The sequence below is a fragment of the Rana temporaria genome, chromosome 1, assembly GCF_905171775.1.
Source record: "Rana temporaria chromosome 1, aRanTem1.1, whole genome shotgun sequence".
Taxonomy (NCBI): domain Eukaryota; kingdom Metazoa; phylum Chordata; class Amphibia; order Anura; family Ranidae; genus Rana; species Rana temporaria.
The window spans coordinates 227,649,746-227,674,543 of NC_053489.1; positions in this window are offsets into that span (position 1 = coordinate 227,649,746).

Genomic DNA, 24,798 nt, shown 5'->3' on the forward strand with positions numbered 1-24,798 from the left:
CCACATTTATAGGAACACTTGCACCCTGCTGAACAGTCGCTACAGTGAACAGTCACTACATTCCACTTTGCCTATCAGGATACTTCTAGCATTCTACACCTTTTTGCCTACCAGGATACTTTTAAGTACCTCTTTGTTTATCCTGCTCAACAGGACACCAAGTGCACCAACGCTAGGCTAGCTGAAGATCCTGGATATCTCCATTGTGAAAACCTTTTCTGCTACTTTAGCAGTAATTTAGTGATCCCAGTGACTAACTTTAAAGGGGAACTCTCAAGTTAAATGTTAAAGCGATAAATTGCATTTGTGGCCTATTGCCTCATATTTAGTTTCCTGGGTCTGTGATTTCAGGATTTGAGGGAAACAGACTGACTGTTGTTAAGTCAGATCAGTTCCCCTTTATGCCTAAGTGCATAGGCCACTCTAGACCTATTTAAGTTGTTTCACTGTGTTATTTTGAAGTCTACATGTTGGGATTGATTAACACTATTAAAATTAAATACCACAGTTTGCCATTCTTGACTATTGAGTTACCAGATCACTGTTTGTTTGATTGTGGAAAGTCTCCCAGTAAACAAACTTCCTGTTCATTACATCTGTGTCTGTTTTACTGTGTTTGAAAATACACTGTTTGCTAGGAGTGCTAGAGGGGCCAGGGCTGTCTTAATGAGAGGGCACACCTGGGCATTTCCCAGGGGCCCCAGTTGCATGGGGGGCCCCTGCACTTTCCCCAAAGCAGCTGGTCCTTGAGCCCACGCTGCCCCGAAATTTGGGGCCCCATGATGGCACTGAGAGTGATAGATACACAGGGCAAGGCAGTCTGCCGCCTACCTACTTGATGTCTGTTTACCTGCACTGTCATCATTGTAGGGGCCCCAGAGCATTACTTTGCCCAGGGGCCCATGATGCCATTAATACGGCCCTGAGAGGGGCTGAGACAGTTCTTTAGGGTTAAGAGGCAAAGTAATGGACTGAACAAACAAAAGCACTTCCTTCGGGGGTATAGCTACTCATACATTTGCCTTAGGGACAGACAATCATGCAGCAGTGCGGGGCACGTAGTCTGACATCACATTTTCGCTTATGTGTGACAGTCATCAATCCCGATAATGTAATTTGTTTATTGCACATATACCTGCCGGTTTTGCACATGCACTTTGGCTTTGTAGAAGCGTATATATTAATAATAATAAATAGGTATATTTCAAGCAGGGTTACACAGACATCCCAACCTGCAAAAACTAATTTCAGGGAGGTGGCAAACTAATTTCAGGGAGGTGGCGCTTCAGGCCTGTGAAATTGACATGGGATGTGTTTTATACACTAATGCGTGGTACACATGACCGTTTTTCGCAATGTGAATTTTTTTTTTTTCATGTCATTAAAAACGATTGTGTGTGGGCTCCAGAGCATTTTTCGCAACGTTAAAAATGGGCATTAAAAATGTAGAACATGCTCTAAATTTTCGCGTTGTTTTTCATGTTGTCGTTTTTAACGGTAGTAAAAAATGGTCGTGTGTAGGCTTTAACGACGTGAAAAATGCTCAGAAGCAAGTTATGAGACGAGAGCGCTCGTTGTGGTAAAACTAGCGTTCGTAATGGAGATAGCACATTCATCACGCTGTAACAGACTGAAAAGCGCAAATCGTCTCTCACCAAACTTTTACAAACACAAAATCAGCAAAAGCAGCCCCAAGGGTGGGGCCATCCGAATGGAACTTCCCCTTTATAGTCCCGTTGTACGTGTTGTACGTCACCGCGCTTTGCTAGAGCATTTTTTTTTTCACGATCGTGTGTAGGCAAGGCAGGCTTAACAATAATTGGGTTGAAAAAACTTTGTTTTTTCTAGACCATTACTGTATAGACTTTATATTGATGTGCATCTATGTACATATGGTTAATGTTATATGTTGGTTGTAGTAGTTCTTGCAATTCTGTTGAAATGGTGTCCATTGACTTCTTGGCTTGCGAAGAGGAAGAGCTTTCCCATGCAGTTTAATAAAAATCATCTCTCCATTCCTCCTACTGCCCAGTACAGTTGGGATCTGTAGTGTAAGGAGTCTGTTCGTCACATTATATGGCTGCCATCTCAAACTACAACTCCCAGGATTGTCAGAGTTCTGCATAGTAGTCTATAGGTTTGCTTTACTTTAGTTCTCCCCTGCTGGCCAGGGGAGAATGTTTTCTATTGCTGTAGCCCATCACCTGTCTACTCTAAGAATGAGCATAAGCCTTGCTGAGAGGTCTAAACTCCTATATGACCACCATTAGCTTCTGCAAATAACGCCTTATGGAAAGCTATCAAAGATCTTTGCATACTCTAAGTGCCTCATTTAATTCACTACCATTGATCACACCGTGATATATGCCATACAGCTATAATACCAGATAAGTTAAGCAACCTTTCAAACTGCAAACCAATCATTTATACTGGTGCTGAGATATATTTATTATGATTTATGTCAGATAAATGTGAAATCTGTTTTATCTAGTTGCACTGATATTACAGCTAACTCATTATTTTAAGAGAGTTATCTTGCAATCTGGGAAAACAAGCACATGTTCGCCCACATTATCATTACTACTGCAGTAAAATATTATTACTGTTCTATCTATAGCTCCAGAATAATAAAGAAAAAAGAAATAGGTTAGAGAGCATTAACCTGCTGAAGCATGAAGTTGATGTAGATTAGTTCACATAGTGATAAGCATAATTTCAAGAGACAGATTTTGTTTATACATTATTTCCTACAGACTTCCACTAAGCAGTATTTGCAGCGGAACTGGCCATATAATAGAAGCTCAAAGCCATTCTACAAAAAATCATACCTTTCTGTTAAAAGAAGAACTGCGGTTTATCAGGCTTCCAAGAGTCCCACAGCAGACACTGTGGAATGTGGAATAATTACAAAATTAAGACCAGTCTTCTCATCATATAAGCAATGGGTAGTCTCATATTTTGCTCTGTGCTGTGATTCCGATGTATCTAGTAAATGGATGAGTGCAGACACAATAGTTTTGAGAGTGTAAGGTGCCTGACTTGTTAGCATGTGGGTTCTGTGTTCCTCATAGATGGAAGCCATATCACCTCAACAGCCCTACATACAGAAGGATAACCTAATTTCATCTGCCAGTGACACTGGACCCGATACTCACTACAGAGTAATTTTAGGTGGAAGCAGTTTCTCTTCACCAGCTATTATTTCACATCTTGTCATCTTCCACCCATAAGCTTGGAAAGGGAAAGAAGGCCTCGCGCATTGTGGTTCCAGGCTGGGTCCTCAGGACCAGTTTCATTCCACAGTGTGCCCTAAAAAAACGAGCCCAACCGCTTTGGCATGTTGTCAAAAGACCCATGAAGGCACCCAAGGGTGCGTGGGCACTCTGGTTGAAAAATACTTAATTAGCTGTTGTCAATGTGTCCAGGACTTGTGACAAGTGCACAGGGTGTTCTTCCCAGGTAGGACTGAACGTGGCAATGTTATGCAGCTAGGCAACATTGAATGCTTCCAACTCTTCCATTATTTTTTTTATCCCAAACAGCATTACAGTAAAACTTAAATTAACGGGGTGATAAAGGTTGATTAGGTGTGATTGATTGTTAGATAGAAGGCAGCCACCAGCCTACCCTGGGCATGGAGCAGCAATAGTATTAGTGATGGGATTCAGTTTTCTGTAGTTCACGTGTCCTACTGGTGATGGCTAATCCAGTATCCACCTAATATCCAGTAATATCCACCTGCACCCTCTTAAAAGGTTCATCAGTTATAGGCAAAGGTTGTAATGAAGCTCTGTGCACATCTCCTGCCTTGCACTGGTAGGCAACACAAAGACTGGCTGTAGTTGGCTGTCAGTGAGCATGTTAGGGTAGAATACATTATTTATCACTCTTGCCCTGGTTTTAGTGATTCCCACGTAACCCATTAGGGGAGTTTCACGTGCTATCTTCAACAACTGTCCTCTAAATTGTCTATCTCTTACCCATTTCTGTTTTATTGCATTATGTGGGCAGATACTCTCTGTGCAGCTTCCCTTTGTCTCAGTAAATCTTTTCTCTGTCTCTTTCAGTAAGGGGGGTGCCCAATTCCTGCAAAGTCCCAGACAACTGTCCAATGGTGAATGAGGACCTGCAGCTGAGGCTAATAGAGACATAATCCCCTGGGTCAGAGCAATGAAGGGGGATATGAGTACATATAGTTACATATTTACATAGTTAGGTTAAAAAAAAGACACAAGTCCATCTAGTTCAAACAATAAAGGAGAAAACATTTTTTACTATCCCATATACCCAATCCTATACCCACAGTTGATCAAGAGGAAAAAAAAGAGAAGCATGATATAATTTGCTACAGCAGGGGAAAAAAACTCCTTCCTGATCCCCCGAGAGGCAATCCATATTCTCGGAATCAACTTTACCTATAAATGTTAGTACCCAGTTATAAATTCAGTCCTTTTTTTAAAGCAATCAACTGAGCTTTGTATTTAATACATTTGCCTTCTCTTTGTCCTCAGTAACACACTCTGGATTATTTTGTAAAGGGCCTACATACTCAGACCTGAAATCTTAATTATTAATATATTTGAATTTTTTGGGGGGTTTGTCCTACTATCCTTTGCAATCTTTCCTTACTCCAGGCCTTGCAGTTCTTTCTATCTGTGCAAGGAGTCTCCGCCTCCTCATTAACACTGGGAGGTCTATAACAAATCAATAAAACCTTTGTAGTACCCATGTACAGTTCCACCCATAATGATTCAGACTCATCACATCTCCATCAACTTGATCCTCTTTCACGCTCGCTTCGAGATCACTTCTCACATAGAGACAGACACCACCACCCCTTCATTTTACAGTGTCTTTCTGGAAGAGAACATAGCCAAGAATATTAATAGCCCAGTCATGTGAAGAATGGAGACAAGATTCAGCAATACCAGTTAAATCATATTTTTCCTCTTGTATCAAAGCTTCCAATTCACCTATTTTGCTTGGCAGACTTCTTTGTGAACAAATACTTAAATTAGTTTTCACATTTTTCACACCTATTATTTTAGTACCAATAGTACCATTTCCAAAGGTTTTTTTTTTTTACATGGGAACCTTCATATCACCTGCCATAGCCCTCCCCCATTTTTCCCCATTCCACCCACCAATAGGGACTGACCCCTGTCTGACCTATTATAATCTAATTCACCACTACCCCTCACTATTGAAACCCCACAAGTAAATGGTCGGGGAGAAGAAATCTGGTGCCCCCTTTAAGTTGATACACACTCTTTCCAATTTCTGCTGAAAGGCTTAGCTAGTGACATTGTAATTATGACACTCCTAATATTCATGACCCATATACTCATTAAAACTGGTTATTTTGTCTATATGTAGCTGCTTGCTCCTGTTGGGCTGGCGCTGCTTTAAATTTAGGGGGAAGTCTGAGAGTTAATTAACTCAGACATGTATGATTTTGAGCAAATTTGGCCTCTGTTCCAGCCATGGATGTGCTGTGAGTGACCACTATTGTTCGCCTGGGGTTGTCACTCCAGGCCAAGGGTGGCAGCAGCTAGGTCAGAGTGATTTGGGTGTTCCCCCTCGGCAGCCAGTCAGTGGGGGTTGGTCGTCCCGCTGTGCATGCTGGGGAGGGGTACTTAAGGGACAGACGTCATTGGACAAGGGTCGTCGAGCCTGGTCTGTCGTTCCACCACCCCGTGTGTGGCCCTCCTGGCCGGGGGTGCGTGTTCCTGTAATCCTGGCTCCGGATCACATTGGTCTGGGGTTGTGATCTGTTGAGTAGGCCCAGTAAGCAGATTGGGTCTATGCTTTTAAGGGTGATCCTGTGCTGTCCGTCCTGAAGGGAGGAAGCCGCTTGATGAAGGACCTATCTTGGAGAGGACCAAGCACAAGGCTGGTATCTCGGGAGAGGCCTTTAACCTCATCGAAGGATGCACCGTTTACTTGATTGTGACTGCCTGTCAGTTCTAAATTCTGCAAGAAGTTAATCTGGAGAGATCCGGGTGCTGAATCCTGTGCTACGAGGATTTTGGACCGAAAATGTCTCCATCTGTGGGAAGGTCTGTGGCAGAGACTGTTCCATATTCCGTGTACCATTCCGGCTGCTTGTAAACGGCGTATTGCTATGACGTATTACTCACGTCATCGCCCGGCGCCGCGCGCGTTCCAGCGTGAAACGCTGAAGTGCCGAGCGTAATCAATGCTCCATTTGCCACACATGCCTTGCTGCTATAAACAGCACAGCGTTGTTACTAATATTGTCGGCCATAGCCGGACCACGCTACCACCAAACTACTGGCATTATAATCCCCTCAGCTGAAAACCATCGCACACCGGATCCATGCTACCAATAAGCTACAACTTAATCCTACTAAGTATCCTCTACCTGTATCCACGCTGCCATCCTTACTGCCATTGCTCTGGGGACACCCTAAGATATCCACCACAAGGAGACCATCCATTACAGAATCCCATTGCTTCTACAATACTCTGCTATTGCTGAAGAACTCTCATGCTCTGCAAACGGATAAGTACCATTACCACGTTACATTTATTGCTCTAGAATTACCCTCTTCACATATTGCATTTACTAAGTACTGTATTTGAACCTGGCTCAAGTTGTACTACCGCTGTGCTTGGGATTCGTTATTATGGTTTCATATAACAGTTGTGGCATATCTTAAAGGGACATACACTCTTAAATCATTTAATCTTCAGTTGCCTCTCTCAAGTATTTGCTATCTGCATACAGTATTCTCATATGCTACGTGCTTGACATTTGTTGTTAATAGTATACGGCCTCCTGGCCTGAAATACTGAACATGTTCGCTATACCTTTTTAAAGCTAGGGGTTGAAGGTATGTTGTAATACCTCCTCCCTTAGTAGCTCAATGCATTCCTATTTGTGAGAGAGATGATGTAGTGAACCCCCAAACTCTTTTTCTCTGATTAGAGTGATGCCTGGGGTCCAGTACTGAAAACCACATTACATAGAGAAGTGCATTGAAATCTTTCCCTAACAGCAGTTGTGGTTCACTCTCATTCACCGTAGTTTGTGACACTGCTAGGCTAGTGAGATAAACCTATCCGGGTGCGAAATACCCACTCTGGCTAGAGTGGCGACGAGAGCTGTAGTGCTGGAAGCAGGGGTGTTTCCCGATTGGAATATTGCACCTGAACCTATTACCCTTCCACCTCTTCAATCACATCTTTTATTTCTTTACCAAGTTCAGCAAATAAACCTTATAAAAGGAAGTGTAAAGTGTGAACATTGAACTTTTTCTACTCTCATGCATATATATATCCCTTGTCGTATGTGTATACCATTTGAGTTTCCTTTCATCACCAGTAATGTTGTTACATTATTACTATTGTCCTGTAGATCTGCTCTTGGGTTTTATATTAATGTCAACATGCTGTATTTTATATGTATTTTCGGCACACCAAGCCTCGTTTTGGTTCTCACACCGCACGGCCGTCTACCATCATAGTAGTGAGCAGTGGGGCTCACAGTGCAGCAGAAAGGAAAGAGCAGAGGAGTGGAGTACTAATTACACAGATGATACACCTCGGGGACCCTTCATAACTGATGTGCCCTATGTACCATGTATGTGAGTTCCCATTTAAAAAATTTAAAACAGGTTCTATTTCGATGAAAACGATCCATCGGTCCGTTTTCATCAGACGAACCGATTGTGTGTACAGGGCTTTAGGGTGCTCAACCCCAGGGCTGACCTTCCTTGCCTGTGAGCCCCTCTAACTACACAAACCCACCTGATTATCCGGTATGTATGATTTGATCATCTTTTATGCTAAGAGAGATTGCGCTCTGAGCTTTCTGGTCTTTCTCTATCCACTCATCTGAAGGGTGTTCTCACCTGACTTAATTTATACATTTCCACGTACCTTCTCTTAATAGCAGCATTTTCATCTTGAATTTCCAAGACTGGTGGTTCTGGTTTGTCAGAATTGCAAATGAAAGCTTTGCTGCTGCTGAGTTACTGGCCATTTTCTTTTTATTCTGTTGCTGTATCTTGCACTTATTTGCTATAGCTTGCCATGACTGGGCTATGACTGGGTTCTCAGCTTTTCGCTGGATGTCTGGTGGATGTCTGGGCTATTCCTGAGCCCTTAACCTGTAGGAAATTCTGTATTTAGCCCTACAGAACAGGCAGTGCACAGTCCACCTGGGCGTTGCTGCTTAACTGCAGACATGAAACAGGACCTTTTTTTATATAGAGAAAAGACAGAGTTTACCATAGATGCAGATACAAACTTATAAACACTGCCGTCATAAAATACACAAAATACAAATAAACATTGTATTCCAACAGTTTTCAATTCCACATAGGCCTTCAGGGCTTTGTCTCTCAGTCCTGTCATCGGATACCGGGTCCACTGTGTCTTGGGCAGGTGATAATGATGACATACATCAAATGTGTATTAATCCTATTGGCGGCAATTGGGGATAAGGCATGTCCCCCTCACACAGCCCATCCCCTATCAGGATAAGGAGCCAATTAAATTGTCTCTTAACCACGTGACCTGCTGTGTCCAATCACTGCCGATTACAAATGTCAATAAATGGCTGTAGCGCCGTTTCCGAGTTCTCCTCCTCAGGAATGTGCCCAATTGCCCGATGTGCCCGATTGCCCCCCTAAATAAACAGGAAATGTCACAGCCTATCAGAGTGCCTGTCACAGCCCAACAGGCGTACCTGTCACCAGTATCATGAGGCCTTCAGTACATAAGGTGTGATCAATTTCCAATGATTTGCACCATAGCTTGTAGAATCTAACTTTCACACAGATCAAATAATATACACTTATTTGGGTTATTTTTTACCAAAGATATGTAGCAGTGTAAATTTTGGCCCAAATTTATGAACAAAAATTACTTATTTGCAAAAAAACAATAAAAATGTTGTTTGGGTACAGTGTTGCATAACTGAGTAATTGGCATTCAAAATGCGGAGCACTGAAAGCTGAAAATTGGTCTGGGCAGGAAGGGTGTATAAGTGCCCTATAATGAAGTGGTAAATAACAAACATGTTATACTTACCTCCTCTGTGCAGTGGATTTGCACAGGGCAGCCTGGATCCTCCTCTTCTTGGGTCCCTCTTTGCTGCTCCTGGCCTCTCCCTCCTGTCGAATGCCCTCACAGCAAGCAGCTTGCTTAGGGGGGACCCGAGCCAAACTGCAGCTCCGTGTGTGCATTCAGACACAGAGCTGTGGTTTGGCCCAGCAACCTCTCTCTCCTGATTGGCTAACTGACTTTGATTGAATGCAGCGGGAGCCAATGGCGCCACAGTGCTGTCTCAGCCAATCAGGAGGGAAAACCCCAAATGGCCAAGGGACTCATGGACATCACTAGACAGAGATGGGGCTCCGGTAAGTATTAGGGGGGCCGAGGAGGGCTGCTGCACACAGAAGGTTTTTTATCTTAATGCATAGAATGCATTAAGATAAAAAACCTTCTGACTTTACAAGAGACTGAGTCTGTGACTTTTGCTGAAGTCTAGCTATCACCAGGCTTTCCTCTGCAGTTTCTCTCTCATCCTGGTGCTCAAGTAACTGAAATGTGCCAAAAAAGGGGGAGTATAAATTAAAAACAGACCAGGATTTAGGATACATTTCATCACTGGCTCACTCTTCTCTCTCCTGTTGGCATGTTCCCTGTCAGCACATGTTCATTTAGCAAAGCCTGATTGGTTCCTAGTGATGTCTCATTTTCTCAGTCTGAGAGCTGCTTTGCAAAGGATGACAGGAGACTAATATAAAGGCAGACTTGGGTATGTTAAAAATGGATTTAATAATTTTCTTTAATTCACAAATAATGTAAATGGTGCTTTTTATAATCTGCATAGAGTTCAGCATTAAGAGCTACTTTTAGGAATAGGTAATACTTGGGAGGGTATGAGTGTTTATACCAAAATTTTCATGCTTTTGGCATTGGGCAAATGAGCTTTGCTAATACTGAAGTGCATCCATTTTCCAGCTAACTTCCATTTTATATCCTTTATATATTAACAACATGAGTTGCTTATCTTGTTGTGTGTGTAAATTCAACTGACATAAGCCTTAGGCTGGCCATACAATATACAATTTTTTTAGTTTAATTTCTTTTAGATTTACCTTCAACTATGTAGTGCACAGGCCTGCCTGATTGCATACAAATTTAAAGTGTTTAGGCTTGATCTCATTGTAACGGAACGTCCCACACTCCGCTTAAGTGCTTCCATCATATACCGCTTCCTATCAGTCTGGATATAGATATCAGATATTCCAGCTGCTCTCAAGCACACAACGAGACGATACTTGTTTGTCTGATGAAAATGGAGTCTTTAATAGAACCAAGAATACAACCTTATATACAGTTTAAAGAGGAGGTAACCAGAACATAAATTAACATGAGCTAATTAACTAATCATTAACCCAGATGGGGTGACTCATAGATATGACCTTTCAGAATAGACGTCACGTCTCCTCATTCACCTGCTATACAATACACATTATCATAAGTGTAAACAGTTCTTTACAGATATCCTGGAATATATTGTGGATAATAATTACATAATAATCCCATCTCAGGTAGTCCAATATATCATTTCTCAGTCATCCTATGCCCCTAGTGGACATATGATGATTTTAGACATAAGAGGGTCCGGGAATGTCCCGGATGAGTCTGTCACACTCATATTATATGGTGTTAGGAAAATTGTACCCGAAAACTGTATATTGTATGACCAGCCTAAGACCCCCTTTCACACTGAGACGCTTTGCAGGCGCTATAGCGTTAAAAATAGCACCTGCAAAGCACCCTGAAACAGCTGCTCCATTCACTCCAGTGTGAAAGCCCAAGGGCTTTCACACTGGAGCGGTGCGCTGGCAGGGCGTCAGAAAAAGTCCTGCCAGCAGCTTCTAAAGCACCCCTGCTAAATGAAATTTAGCGCTGCTAAAAATAGCAGCATTTTACCGCCGACACTCTGGGCGGCTCAGTGTGAAATGGGGTCTTAGTTAAAAGGTATTTCAAAAAAAGTTGGAACAGAATGGCAATCTGCAGTGTGTGTGGATAGTGTTGGATACCGCATCCCAATGCTTAACTGACTTTTCCCCTGTCGTCACCTATTGTGACCGCAGATTCCCTTCTGTTGTATTATGTAACCAAGGACTCAAAAAAAATAACTCTTGCACATCTTCAATTAAGGGAAAAAGCTTTGTACACATTTTGATGTGTCTGTGTATTCTCTTGCAATTGCAATAATGATATCATGATTTGGGTCCACCAACTAACGATATAATGCAGAATTCCCTTATAAATCTCCACATGGCACTTTTATGTGCCATGTTGCTGGTGCCAAAAGTTTGAAATGAATCCTCATAAAAATACAGAGTGGAGCAGACCAGCTCTATGTAGTCATTGTTCCTACAGGGAACTGAATTACTGCATTGAAAGAGTTCTTATCACTCAGCCACTGCTCTACCTCATGCTGACCCTTTCAACTGGTATGAAGTAAGTACAAGTGGGAAATGTACACTTGATAACTCAAGAGAGACAGAGAGTTGGAAGGAAAACTCCACAATAACCTGCACAGGACTAAAGTACGTCTATTGCAGAAAACATTTTATTTGAAGCACTGGTGATCTGTTTGAACAGGTACTTAGTTAGGTTCTGAAAGTTAGGTTTTTTACCTCAATGCATTAAGGTAAAAAAAACTTTTGGGTGCAGTACCCCAGCCCCCTTTATACTTACCTGAGCCCCATCTCGATCCAGTGATGTGCACGAAAGCAATGGCTATCCAGGGTCCCTGTCTCCTCACTGGCTCACACAGCTGCTGTGAATCACAGTGAGCCAATGAGGAGAAAGGGGGTGGGACCAAGCCACGCTCTGTGTGTGAATGGACAATATCCATTTACAGCAGCGTGGCTTGAGAGCTAGCCTGCTTGAGTGCCCCAATCACAAGCGGCTTGCAATTAGGGGCACTCTGCAGTGGGGAGGGGCCAGGACCACTCACCCCTAAAGAAGAGGATTGGAGCTGATCTGTGAAAAACAGTATAACATGCTTATTTTTTTTTAACCCAACCTTTAGGACCACTTTAAATAGTATTGTTTGGACAAGTCAAGTAGTATTCTTTGGACAAGCTGGCCATACATGGATCAAAATGTGTCTGGTTCAGCACGGACTGGCCTATTTTCAGTCCATGTATGGGCACTGTAACTGAACAGAAGTCTATCTACTGATCAGCTTCTGTTCAACCAGCTTGTTGGAAAAATTCCTATAGCCTGTGGCACTGATCAGTGTATTCTGAAGTCTCCCCACTGTCAGAATACAAAGACACTTTGGGGAACCCTCAAAGTTTTGTGGATGGGGGAATCGGGTTAAGAATTGTTTTCGTTCAATCCACTGGTTGAAAAGAAAAACTAAAAAGGGATAGAGAAAGGAAGCGCCACCTAAGTGCAGTATTAAAGAGGTTCTTTTAATGACACATTGTACAAAACACACTTACAAGAAGGTAAGGAAAGAAGGCTCATCTGTAACATCCTGTAGTCCTCGTCCCGGATCCATGGGCTGCTTTAGAAGTGAAGAAAGCAGAATGTGTGGAGTCTTCAGGCCTGTCCTGTGGCCTTCAGGATGAAGTCTGTTCCAGCCTCACAGGTCACGTGAGGCTGGAACAGACTTCATCCTAGAGGCCAATAAAAAGGAGCAGTGGCTCAGAGCGCATAGCCCAATCAGCCTTTGTTCTCCCTGTCTGACCCTCCTCCCGGAAGTGTTCCTTGGAAGTAATCACGTGACCTGTCACGTGACCTGTGAGGCTGGAACATACTTCATCCTGAAGGCCACAGGACAGGCCTGAAGACTCCACACATTCTGCTTTCTTCACTTCTAAAGCAGCCCATGGATCCGGGACGAGGACTACAGGATGTTACAGATGAGCCTTCTTTCCTTACCTTCTTGTAAGTGTGTTTTGTACAATATGTCATTAAAAGAACCTCTTTAATACTGCACTTAGGTGGCGCTTCCTTTCTCTACCCCTTTTTTGTTTACCACAGAGTCAGCTCTCCGAGGACAGCAGCCGCCATTGAACAGCCACATCACCTGCATTTTTAACCATTGAACTGCCTGATACTACTATTTCCAACGGACTAATCACCATACTCCTATCCATACATGTACTTTGTATCTGCGCTGACAGTTACCTCTCCTATTGAAAAGAAAAACTGACTAATTTATGGCCAGGCTAAGCCTGATACCGCGTACACACGACCGTTTTTCGGGTTGTCATTAAAAACGATCGTGTGTGGGCTTCAGAGCATTTTTCTGAAAAACAGCCAAAAATTAATAAATTCGAACATGCTCTATTTTTTACAGACGTTTTTAACGTTGTCGTTTTTCGGGTTGTAAAAAATGATCGTGTGTGGGCTTTAACGACGTGAAAAATCCGCACATGCTCAGAAGCAAGTTATGAGACGGGAGCGCTCGTTCTGGTAAAACTACCATTCGTAATGGAGTAAGCACATTCATCACGCAGACAGAAAAGTGTCTTTTACTAACACAAAATCGGCTTAAGCAGCCCAAAGGGTGGCATCATCCGTATGGAACTTCCCCTTTATAGTGCCGTCGTACGTGTTGTACGTCACCGCGCTTTGCACAACATTTTTCTTTCACGATCGTGTGTAGGCAAGGCCATTTTAATGATCGGGTTGAAAAAAACTTTGTTTTTTCTAGAGCCTGAAAAACGTCATTTTTTTACAACCCGAAAAACGGTCGTGTGTATGCGGCATAAGGAGTGAAGGATAAATAAAAAATGGTTAAAAAAAAAAGAAATTGGAAATCTCTCCCATGTCTAAGCAAAACAATTTTCCTATATTAGCCTATATTTGTTTAGAAGACAAATCACTTGTCATAACAATGAGCATACACCCACTGGATTTCAAGATCTAAGGAAGATAGAAGTATCTGAAAACATGCTTTCCATTAGAACAGGAAACAGCGAATGTAAGAAAAATCATAATGAGCCTTTACTCCTACTGCCACCTCCAGAGCCATGTTTCACAGAATAATTAGACTACAACAAATTGTACAGCAGTAAGGAGCTTCATAAGGAGAGCACATATCATTAGCTGGACATCTGCTGCAAGATTGATGGTTGGACGGCAGGCTATGTTTGTACCTTCCAATCATATGCAAATCACCTGATCATCAGCCAGTGCTATTGTTGATGGTGCTTTCATCGGGTAAGTTATCTCCAAATAGCACCCAGTCCTTGTGCTTTGTGGAAGATGTGATTATGGCTAACAGTTCTTATTTCCTTCATCTCCGTCTTATTTTTCTTTTATGGCATGTAATCAGGCTGCATGCTGATGTTATATTTTAAAACTGACCTATAGCTCAATGGGTTTCTTGACAGGTTCTAACTAACTGTTCAAAGCCTCTGCGTTTAGATGACAAAAGAGCTGTTATCTAAGCAGGGCTTACCATTCCTAATAAATTCATTATCACTGAGTAATTTATCTTTATGACAGCCCAATGTACTAGGTTTATTTTGTGGCTTGTTATTTAGGAGTTAAATGCTAATTAGAAATAATATTTGCGCTCCTGTGAAATGATGCCATGTTTCATTAGGAATATTTATGACACTTCTATGCTTTTATAGATAGCTCATGTCCAAGGGTCTTGACTGATTTGATGATTTTTCTGTACATTGTATGTATGACAGACATATGCATCTGTGTGCTATTTGTCTAGCAATGCCTGACAAGCTACACTTTTTTACTATGGCTGCCTCAATAAGGTGAGTAACTGATGTATTTTATAAGATATTGGATGAGATGACCCATAGGGTTGCCACTAGTCTGGTTTTGAAAACCATTGTCTCATTCAAAGCCTTCCGGTGCGGCACGGTGTTATTGGTTTCATGGGCGCCATGTTTCCGAAGCTTTTAACCCTCTCACTTCTAGCAGTATGTGCTGGCCACAGCTTAGTGTCTCAAAGACCAATACACTCCGTCTATGCCCACCCTTGGCCTACTACTTCAGTTCAGGTAGCAGGCAGAGGCATGACCAGTTCAGGTGGCAGGCAGTGGCATGGCCAGTTCAGGTGGCAGGCAGTGGCATGGCCAGCTCAGGTGGCAGGCAGTGGCATGGCCAGTTCAGGTGGCAGGCAAAGGCATGGTCAGTTCAGGTGGCAGGCAAAGGCATGGTCAGTTCAGGTGGCAGGCAAAGGCAGCACTACAAGGCTTAGGGCCTTGGCTTCGAAGCCTAGAGACTTCTTTCCACCCAAATCTCCAGACTCTAATCCGAGAAAGTAAAAACCCGGAGAAAAATGTTTTCTCCACTCGGAAAATCTATTCTGGAGCCTCTCACATATGTGCGGCCCCGTGCTGTCTTGAATCCAACTGAAACCGTGGAAGACCAAACGATCAGTTCAGGAGGCAGGCAAAAAGCATGGTGATTTAACAGGCCGAGGTCTGTTCAGGTGGAAGGCAGAAACATGGTTGGAAGAGGAATAGTCGATAAACAGTCTGGGTCATAAACAGAAATAGTGGAAACTGGAGAAATATCTTCACTTCACAGTCGATAAACAGTCCGGGTCATACACAGAAACAGCAGATAGTGGAAACTGGAAAAATATCTTCACTTCACATATACTTCACTGTAGTGTAGTGAAGTATGATAGATCCGATAGCACTCTCCAATACAGAGGCCTGGCTGGGAGGGACAGTATTATTGGGTGTCATGGCGAAGTCCTCTACTTGAACATACACAAAAAATTTTGGGGGTTGGGTAAGAGGGAGGATATCGGGGAAGTGCCTTTCATGAAGTCTGGCTGATGTATCAAATTTGGCCATGTGGCTAGAGAAGGGCTAAAATAATGTCCTCTTAAAATTTTAGGTAGGTTAGGGATCTTTGTGAACTTAGAAAAAGTAACATATGAATTGAACAGGGCTAGTTGAATCAAATAAATGGTGACTTTCTATACCAAAACAGTGATCTCCTGGTGGCCAAGTAGGGCTGCATCAGCTGGTCATTCATATCCTTACCCCCCTTCCCCATGAATAGGTTATATTCCTGTACCAAAGTGTCGTCATGTTTTGTGGAAAGGATGTAGAAGTCTCTTTTATCTCCCAACTTTAGGGCTAGTACCTCTTCATTTCGCATACTGGCTGCCCCCCCCCCCCCCCCATTTCAATTTCTTGGTGACCAATCTGTGTGGGAAGTCTTGCGGTTGACTTGTGTCGAAATAATCTACATATAGGTAGTTACCAATCCTGAACAGCGATTTTTATCAGTGTCCAGACAATTTTGCCACTTGTCCCCATATTGGTAGGGCATCCAGGGGAGTTTGGCTGGCTATAAAGAGGAGGGAGCACAGGGATGGCTTATTGTTCCTTTACTGTCCATTCACAGGCTTGCACAGGTTATTGGCCAAGCTTTGATGTAAACCGCAACAAAAGAAAACTTTTGGGCCCCCAGAAGCTCTTTGCTGTATTCTACTAGTGTGCACAGCGTATTAGCACTTTATGGCAGAATTACTAATCCTTTCCAGCGCTGTGATGTGTGCACTCCCCTCTATTGCCTCCATCTACCCCATCTTCTTCCGGGTGTATCATCTTCAGTCTCTTGATTGGCTGGGATGATGTAACTCCTAGACATGTGCACATGAGTTACTTTGTCTTGACACAGAACTGTGCTGAGCCTGTACACTGAGCTGCGCATGCACAAACATTGACAGGAAGGGAGAAGTCATCTCAACAGAAAATACATACACAGTCCCTTCTGTCATATTAGGCCTACCTGTCAGCAGTTGTTATAATTGACTTTGCTTCCATTCTACCTGCACTAGAAAAAAAATAGAGGCAACCTGGCTGTGCAGTGTGCCAGGACCACTGACTAAACACATGTACAAATCTTTTAGACGGTAAACCAGTTTAGACATACATATTTAGCATTTTGCCTTTAGTTCTTAATAAAGTAAAAGGAGCTTCTAAGATGTTCCCTTGCTCTGTAGCACAGTGATCTATAATCACATGACATATTTGCTTTCAAAGTACAGTACTTTATTCGTTTGAATGCCTTTTCATCTTTTTATTTAGGAATTTTAGTGTTTATATTTAGAGCTATGAACCTAATTATGCAACTTATTTTCTGCATTGCGTATTGTTGGTCACGCTGTTCACTGAAGTGTCATTTTCTTACATGATCATTTTGTTATGTACACTATGTACTGGGAATACAAATTTCCATATTTTGCTATGTGTATTGAATACACCAATGTGGGGTTTATTATTGTGGTCTCTGACACCAGTGCTGGGGGGGGGGGGGGGGCTATTACTGCGTCCGCTGACAACAATACTGGCTATTTTTATTGCACTCAAGAGTTATTTCTGAACCCACTCACACCGATGCTAATGCCGCGTACACACGATCGGTTCGTCTGATGAAAACGGACCGTTTTCATCAGACGAACCGATCGTGTGTGGGCCCCATCAGTTTTTTTCCCCATCGGTGAAAGAACTTTGAACCTGTTTTAAAATTATCTGATGGTTAAAAAACCAATAGAAAAAACGATCGTCTGTGGGGAAATCCATCGGTTAAAAATCAACGCATGCTCAGAATCAAGTCGACGCATGCTCTGAAGCATTGAACTTAATTTTTCTCAGCACGTCGTTGTGTTTTACGTCACCGCGTTCTGACACGATCGTTTTTTTAACTGATGGTGTGTAGGCAAGACTGATGAAAGTCAGCTTCATCCAATATCTGATGAAAAAATCCATCAGACCGCTTTCATCGGATGAACCGATCGTGTGTACAGGGCATAAGGGTTATTATTGCACCCACTCACACCAATTCTAAGGGTTATTACTGAACCCACTTACACCAATGCTAAGGTTTATTACAGAACCCACTCACACCAATGCTAAGGGTTATTACTGAACACTCTTATACCAATGTTAAGGGTTATTACTGAACCCACTCACACCAATGCTAAGGGTTATTACTGAACTCACTCACACCAATGCTAAGGGTTATTACTGAACCCACTCACACCAATGCTAAGGGTTATTACTGAACTCACTCACACCAATGCTAAGGGTTATTACTGAACCCACTCACACCAATGCTAAGGGTTATTACTGAACTCACTCACACCAATGCTAAGGGTTATTACTGAACCCACACACACCAATGCTAAGCGTTATTACTGAACTCACACCAATGCTAAGGGTTATTACTGAACCCACTCACACCAATGCTAAGGGTTATTACTGAATCCACTCACACCAATGCTTAGGGTTATTACTGAACCCACTCACACCAATGCTTAGGGATATTACTGAACCCACTCACACCAATGCTAAGGGTTATTACTGAACCCACTCACACCAATGCTTAGGGTTATTACTGAACCCACTCACACCAATGCTAAGGGTTATTACTGAACCCACTCACACCAATGCTTAGGGTTATTACTGAACCCACTCACACCAATGCTTAGGGTTATTACTGAACCCACTCACACCAATGCTAAGGGTTATTACTGAACCCACTCACACCAATGCTTAGGGTTATTACTGAACCCACTCACACCAATGTTAAGGGTTATTGCTGAACCTACTCACACCAATGCTAAGGGTTATTACTGAACCCACTCACACCAATGCTAATGGTTGTTATTGAACCCACTCACACCAATGCTAAGATTTATTACTGAACCCACTCACACCAATGCTCACACCAATGCTAAGGGTTATTACCGAACCCACTTACACCAATACAGGGATGCCCCTGTTGAAGTACATTAGTACGAAACATGTCGTGCTTGGTACACCACTCCACTCATTGCCCTTTTATTCTACCATTATTATGATCACTTTTATGTTCTGTTGGTTTTTATCCAATAAAACCCACAATTGACCTCGGAGTCCTCCTTCCCTTTTTTTATTTTCTCCATGTCTTGGCGGATTGATTGTTTTTGAAGTTTGGTTCCACTGGGCTATCTACAATCCCGTTGAACATTTAGCGCTACATTTCTATTTACAGTCACATTTTGAATCTTGGTCACATTTTATTCAGCAGCTTTTGTTTATTTTTTATTTAAAATAGCGCACACTTTCTTTATTCTCCCACTTACACCAATGTTAAGGGTTATTACTGAACCCACTCACACCAATGCTAAGGGTTATTACTGAACCCACTCACACCAATGCTAAGGGTTATTACTGAATCCACTCACAGCAATGCTAAGGGTTATTATTGAGCCTCAACCAACATTATTTATTTATATATATATATATATATATATATATATATATATATATATATATATATAATGTATGGGGGTTCTAAGTAAATTTCTATAAAAAAATATATGATTTTAACTTGAAACCAACAAGTGTCAGAAAAAGGTTTATGCCGCGTACACACGGTCGTTTTCTGCGATGTAAAAAAACGACGTTTTTAAAAACGTCAATTTAATTGACCGTGTGTGGGAGAAAACGACGTTTTATGTCTTCTAAAAAACGACCAAAAAAAATTGAAGCATGCTTCAATTTTATGTGTCGTTTTTCAAAACGTCGTTTTTGACTTCACAGAAAACGTTGTTTTTTTACATCGCAGAAAACGACCGTGTGTACGCGGCATTAGTCTTTAAGTGGCTAAACTTCCCTCATTTACAGACCGAAGTTCATTCCTTTGATCAAAACGTTACAATGTTTATAGTTAGCTCATCGGCTGAGCAGTGTTGTGAAACTTAGCAGACTGCCTGTTTATTTGTTTGTTTTTGACAGCTGTTGTTTTGAGCAGATAACTCTTCATGGAAGTGGGAAAATGCTTTGTTAAGATCGTGAGGGGGAAAGAATTGCAATCTCGATTCTTACTTTCAAAGATTTTTATTGTTTTATAAAATGAAAGGAAATTGGATTAACATACATAGGGCATGTAAGGTACATCAATGTCAAAAATATAAAGAAAAAATAATACAGCGACATATGAAATATAGGTCAATTAGTACCCTAATGAAATAGACAGAAAAAAATAACAATGAAGTCAAATTGCTTTCTGCTACATAAGACTATCATCTAAACAGGATATAAAGACAGAAGAGCCTTGATCAACAATGATATTAGATGGTCGAGACCCACAAATTGAAGCGAGCCTATACAGATAATAGACCCGATATAGAAGAGCAAAGTAATTTAGGCATGGAGGTCTCAAAGATAAATAACGTCCGGTATGGCGGCAGCTAGATCCGACACCCCGAATGGGCGCATACTGTGCCGGAATAAGCCACATATATCACCATACCCCGCCATTCAAATTGAGAACTTAGAAATTTAAATGATCCTGTCTATTGAGCCAGGCAGATTAACTCACGTAATCAAACTGTTACTAGATCAAAACTATCGGGTAATCTTCCCTACATAAGGAAATGTAGGAAATGGACATTAAACTATGAGACACGATACATCTCACATACCCATATATAAATCATAAACTAACAATTTAAAGGACAGCGTGTATTTGGACGCTGCCATACGAAATCCAAGAAAAAGATATCAGAAAAAGGAGGGAAAGAAAGGTCAAGGGAGACCTGAAAGATAAGGAAAGAAGTGAGTCAACCTGCGGACACCTACCTCCAAAAGCAGCAACCGAGGGCAAGTGAGATAGAGAGCCATTCAAATTCAGTGTATGTTAAGCCGGAATACCTGGTCGAAGGGAAACACCTACATGGTGAGCCCACGGTTCCCAAATGGATATGAACCTTTCCCTTGAGTCAAGCAAACTGCTAGAGATTTTTTATTGGGTCATAATCCAGGAGATTTTGCGTTTTGCAGCTGGGAACGACACCTTGGGTTGTTTCCAGGCCTTAGCTAACGTGGATTTGGCCCCTAAAAGGATGAAGTGGATTAAGCTCCTTGAAAGTTTTGGGGTCTTGGGGTCGTGTATGTTAAGGAGAGCTATGTTCGGAGATCTAGAGATGTGCAATCCTGTGACTCTATATATAAGATTAAAAATGTTATGCCAAAACCGTCTTATTCTGGGGCATTCCCACCATATATGGACCATTGAGCCGAAAAGGCCACACCCTCTGAAGCAGGTAGCATCTGTGGAAGGGTACATAAGTAACAACTTAGCAGGGGTAACATACCATCTAGATAGAACTTTTAGGTTGGCTTCTATTAGGGCGATATTCAGGATGCCCTTATATGCTCTGGAATATACTCTCGACCATAAGTCCAGATCCCAATTCAACTGTAAATCATTTTCCCAAGCTGACATATAGGGGGTCTTACTATCTTGGTGAGCCAAACACTGATATATAATAGAGATACCACCCCTCTGCTCCTCCGCCCTGCCGCACCATGCTTCATAAGCTGTGAATTGCGGCGGTAGAGGCTTCTCCTTCCAAACTTTGTGGAGAAAATGTTGTATCTGTCCAAATCTAAAAAGTTCTGAGTTCGGGAGCTTAAGTTGCCGCTTACAGTGATTTAGAGTCAAGGGACCAGAAGCTGAATAAAAATGTCCGATTCGGTACAGTCCTTTGTCTAGCCACCACTTAAAAGAGTTAATTTCTAAACCTGGGGTAAAGTCTGGATTATTAAAGATATGGGCGAGTGGTTTACAACTCGAGGTTAGTGTTGGCAAAGATCTCATTCTATCCCATAGCAAAAGAGAATGTGACAGGACAGGGGAGAGAATAGCGGGTCTATCTTTAGAGGGAGTCCATAATAGAAAGTCCATTGTGTACGACGGGGCAGCTTGTCTTTCTATCTGAATCCAGTCTGGTTTCTCATATTTAGAGTAAACCGCTGAAAGCTGCGCCAACCGCGCTGCTTGGTAGTACCAGTCTAGATTCGGTAGGCCCAAACCACCGTATTTCTTAGGCCTAAGGCCTCGTACTCACGACCAAACATGTCTGCTGAAACTGGTCCGCGGACCAGTTTCAGCGGACATGTTCGTTCGTGTGTAGGCAGTAACGTACAGAATTCCAGCAAACAATCGTCGGCCAGACCGTTTTCCAACGAACAACTGTTTCCTGGTCTTGCTTTAAAACAGTCTGCTGGAATCGTGTCCGTCAGACATGTTCGGTCGTCTGTACACAAAAGCAGCGTACAAAAACCCCGCGCATGCTCAGTCCAAATGAGGAGACGGGAGCGCTCGTTCAGGTAAAACTCGCGTTTCTTTGGGATATGGCACATTCGTCATTAGAAACCTTTTATTCTAGCAAGAGAACAATGTCTTAAAAAGGCGCACTAAACCACATTTTAAAGCCTCGTTTTATTAATTCTTCTCTTGCTAGAATAACCCCGTTCTCTTGCTGATGCAATTTCAATAGAGTTGTCCCATACTGAAATGTCACATTTCTTGCTTGTGATGTAATCCTTTAATAATGTTTTCTATGCCAGACGTGTGTTTTGGTTGGTGGTCCTCCATAATTTAGAGTAGTCATTTTTGTAAAGGAATGTGCATTTTTTTTTAATTTTTTTTTTTGTTTCTAGTTATGTCACCATTTAAACTATTTTTTTTTTACATGTTTTTTGAAAATTTTTTTTTTTTTTTTGGTGTTTCATTAGAGAATATTAAACCATGTTGGCACACCAAATGTCCCCCCCCCCCCCCAAGGAGTGTGTCCTTTGTAAATTACCCATTGTATATTTATTAAAGGTTTGCTGCCTAATAATCCCCACAGTATATCAAACAATAGACATGTTTTCAAATGAAAGCAAAAGGCCTTTTATTCAGGCAAATGTCATCACAAAAAAATAAAAAGAACGGCAGCACTAGAATAGATAGCAAACTATATGCAAACTTGCATTTCCAACATGGTGAAGGATAAACTTCCAAGCCTCAGTAGCCAAACACAAAAATATGAAGCAGCAGCACACAAACAAAGGAACCCAAACTGTGGTAGTACAAACACGATGTCCTTTATGTGGAAGGAAATGGAAGGCAGAAAATCAACGTTTCCTCCTCTTTCCAGCCTTCCCTCCAGGCAGCCTTCCAGCGGATCGAACACGGGGTCTTGCAGGTGGGGTTGATGTGGCAGCAGGAGGATGGTGTTCCGCAAGCCGGGCCGGGTCACATAGCCCAGTGTCTGGGGTCAGCAGGCCCCTCTGCATCCACCAAAGTACCTGGTTCATCAGGGCCTTTGCCAGTCTTCTCTGGTCCTCCTCCCCTTCATTTAAATCATGGGCCAATGAGGCACTGAAGGCCTCTGTGGGGTTGAGGGGGGCCCTCATGATGGCGCTTGCCTCCTGGATCATGCGGAGGCTTGCCTCCTCCACAGGCCTCAACTGCCTCCTTCGGCCTGATGGCCTCACCTGGGGGGGAGAAGACTGGCTGGTGGTGGTTCTCCTGGCCGGGTGGACCTGCTGCAGGCCACTGGGCCCAGCCTCCTCCTGGCTGCCACTGACCCCGGCCTCCTCCTGGCTGCCACTGACCCCGGCCTCCTCCTGGCTGCCACTGACCCCGGCCTCCTCCTGGCTGCCACTGACCCCGGCCTCCTCCTGGCTGACAGACACCTGAGGATCTGCCACCTCCTGGCTGATCTCTTCTTCCTGTGTGGAAAAAAAAAGAATTTTTTTACAATTTCGCTAAATAAAACCACACTCATTTTCATGTTTTTCGTTCAGTATTTTCTGTTCATTATTACTTGAATACACTCTACTTCTGACCCCTGCAGTTGTCATCCCTGACACCTATTTGTCTGTACACCTTTTTGTTTGCTTTTTTCCAGCTTGGTTTTATTTTTACAATATCTAATCATTAATCCACCAAGAATTATTTACGCCATAAATATAGAGGAAACTACTATACCTCCTCATCGAAGGGTGGCAGATCTGCATCTCTGTCAGCCAGGCCCTCTTCCTCCGACTCTGCAGGGCTGTGGTCATCTGGGGAAGGTCCGCTGGAAGGTAGCATGGAGGAAAGGTTGGAAGAAAGACTGGACATCGTTTTCCTGCCTTCCATTTCGTCCCGCAAAAAAGCCATCTGTTTATAATACCACAGTTTGGGTTCCTTTGCTTGTCTTGCTGCTGCTCCGATTTTTTGATTTTATTAGCTTTGTATGCTCTCCTGTATGTGCTTCTGAGGTTGGCAAGTTTATCCTTCACCATGTTGGCAGTGCATCCTGGCACCCATGTTTGCATATAGTTTGCTAGCTCTTCTAGTGCTGCCGCTCGTACATCTTTATTACAATATAATGCGTGTTTTGAATTCCACAGGATGGGCGTGTCCTGATATTTTTGTAGTAAGGCCTCTATAGCTTCCTTGGTTTGTAGTTGGTCCATTTTACTTTTTGAAATATGATATTTTTTTTTGAGTCTAGATTCAAAAAACATAAACCAAAGAAAAATAAATATTCAAAAGGATCAGCGTTGACCTTGATATAATATGTGTCTTTAAATTTATTACCTATATCTAATTACAAACACAGTCTCTCTTGTTTAAACAATGATTGTCAGCTCGGCCGCATTGGTTGTACCAAACATTGATTTGCTAGATGCAGAGCCATTGTTAACATTGCAGTAAATATTTTTAATATTGAAAAATAAACAATGCTTACAAATGACAGTATTCATCTAGGCACTCTTTCCTGTGTAAATCTCATGCCCCTGACAATGGATGACATAAAAGACACTTCCTAATGACCTCTGTACAACCAACACTTGAACAATACTTTGCCTGATCTGAATACACCATTCAAAAACTTGTCAATGAGGTACAGCATTGTTCACATCTCTATTTTGTGAGGTGTCCAAAAGCATTTGGATACCAAAATAACATTGTGGTACCCCA